General features: G+C 41.1%; 1 long non-coding RNA gene across 1 annotated transcript in view; it reads right to left on the reverse strand.

The window, feature by feature from the left end:
• Positions 1-269: 269 nt before the first annotated feature.
• The window catches only part of LOC106725628, a 4,500-nt gene continuing 2,154 nt past the window's right edge, over positions 270-2,615 (reverse strand). The window contains exon 2 of the long non-coding RNA XR_001361556.1: positions 270-1,398. This is a non-coding gene — a long non-coding RNA (uncharacterized LOC106725628). The remainder of the gene's footprint in view (positions 1,399-2,615) is intronic.

The following is a 2,615-nucleotide window of genomic DNA, read 5'->3' on the forward strand; positions in this document are numbered from 1 at the left end:
CAGACAGAAATACAGAAGTCTTAGTCTTTTTGTAACCTAATCTTGGAAATGACGTTCCATCACTTTGGCCATATTCTGTTCATTTAAAGTGAGTCAGTAGGTCCAGCTTTCACCTGAAGGAAGGGGATCACACTGGGAAGAACAGCAGGAGGAGGTTTCATTGCAGCCATCCTAAAGATACTTATTATAAGTCACTTGGCCTCTCTGTACCTCAGATCTATTGTCTGTAAACATCTACCTCATAGGAAACATTGTGAATATTAAAAGAATTAAAATATGTAAAGTGCTTAGCACAGTATCTGGCAGAAGGTGAGCACTAAAGAAGTATTAGCTAAGTATGGATACAAAAATAATGCAAATGTATATATACTCTGTGGCAATACTCAGTACGTACTAGGTTCATGGTCATTGTTCATGAAATACTAGCATTAAAAGACCCATAATTATTCAAAAAAAGTTAGAGCATGTGGAATTTACCCCAGAAACAAAAGTACTTTATAAAGATGAAAGTTCCTACCGTAATTATCAGGGGGCTTCACAGCCACCTTCAAATTTCCCACAAGCTTTCCCCACATTAGAAATTCCCAAGCAGCAAGCTCCAATGACATCCTGAGTCATCTCTAAACCTAAACAGAAAAAGCCAACCACACTTTGCTCTGAAAATGCATACCATTAGCCTGATTGCAGAAGTTGCCCAATTTGCAAAAGCACACAATTTATAAGTTACAGAAAGAAGGGCAAGAGCTTATCTGCCTAGCTGGAGCCTTTCTCATTGTGCTCAGCAGTCTAGGTGAGATTTGGGGCTCACCTGTGAGGGGTTTTAAAAAAACAATATTCACTGATATTTTAAGGAAAGAAAGGTTATCCAGTACACCCATAGTCTTTAAAGGGTAGTACAGAGTGGGAGACGGGTTAAGGAGAGGTGTCCTGCTTTGCACATGTCCTTTTTATGCAATTTGGGATGCAGTGGGTGGGGGAAGGAGGCCAACCTGTCATGCAACAGATGTGATAAATGAGTCATAAATCAGGAGCTAACAAAAGTCTGGACTCCCCCTCCCCCTTTCATTTCCTCGAGGCCTCAGAGTCACCCATTAAACACAGCCCAGCAACTCTCCAGGGCAGATAAACCTCACAACAGTATGCATGGCCTCCTGATAGAGAGTGCTCTAGCTCACAGTGTCCAATGTGCAAAGGCCATCTTTCCCTGTATCAAAAGTTCCAAGGAAGGAGGAAGAAGGAAGGACTGGAAAGGCCAGCCTGGCAGCCTGGAGGGGTCACTAATGTGGGTCAACCAGCAGCCTGTTCACTCCCATCCCACCTACCTTCAACAACTGCCAAAGGAGTGCAATATCATGAAGGTGGAAGCAAGAAGAAATTTCTCCATACCATGGGAGGCACCTGCCAGGGTAAGAGTGGATGGGTTAGTTGTATTTTTGGAAAAATAAACCAAATCTCTCTGCAGATAATTGTTTTTCCTGTTCTTTGTTTCAACACCTCTGAAACCAAATTGCCTTTTGAACAACTAGTTCCTCACTGACTGGAACACTGAACGCTCACGTCAACATGACAAGGTGGGGATCCCACTTCTCCAATGAGAGCTAGTGAGCCCTGGGCTTGGAGGACACCTGCACTGAAAGGCCAGAGGTGGAAGGAAAGGGAAGGAACCTTGGTAATAAATTCCACTGGCTTGGGTGTTAAATTAAGAGTGGAAAATATTATATTTTCTCCAATAAAAGTGAAACTGTGGCTGATTCTTTTTTCTGTTGTCACTATTATGTTCTTTGTGATATAAAAAGGCACAAATGGAATAAATAGAATATGATTTAATTTTTTCCTCTGAAGACCAGCTAAGGAAAGAATTTATGTAAAGTGTGCCCACAAAATTCAGTGCTTTATTTCAGGCTGTGCAACTGTTTTCTGACTGTGTTGAGTGTGCTAATCTTAACTCCTTAACTAGACTATAAGTAGGAGTTGGACATAACTGAACGGGGTATAGTCTAGTTAAGTAGTTAAGAAAAAGGACTCTGGAGCTTTTCCCAAAGATTATCAGCTGTGTGATCCCGAGCAAATTAATCTCCCTGTGTCTGAGTTTCAACTATAATAATGAAGATGAGAACAATAGTACCCATCATGTAGAGTTGTTGCAAAATCCTGGTACGTAGTGGGCACTCAATAAATATTAGTTATTATAAACTCTGACTCACCATGTTATAGTGCTGTTCAAAAACCTACAGTGGTTACCCCTTGTTACTGAGGTACAGGTCTTATCAGGTCAATTGAGACTCCATGCACCATCCCCAACCCCCAAGCTCAATGCTCTCCTAAATGCATTATCTCCCTGTGCTTTAGCTCCTGCTACAATGTCTTCACCCCCACCCCACCTATTCATCTGAAATCCTCTCCCATGAGTGTGTGGCTATTCTCATTGCTCCCTTACTAGAAGGTAAACTGAATGAGAACCATTCTCAGAGCCCAAACAAGGACTGTACATAACAAATACTCAGGAATCATTTACTGAATGATTGAATAACATCATATCTATTAATTTTTTTCCAAGACTCAGATCATATCACCACTCCCATGCATGTAGTCCTTCTAAAAAATTAAGATTAAAC

The sequence above is a fragment of the Myotis brandtii genome, unplaced genomic scaffold, assembly GCF_000412655.1.
Source record: "Myotis brandtii unplaced genomic scaffold, ASM41265v1 scaffold179, whole genome shotgun sequence".
Classification (NCBI taxonomy): Eukaryota; Metazoa; Chordata; class Mammalia; order Chiroptera; family Vespertilionidae; genus Myotis; species Myotis brandtii.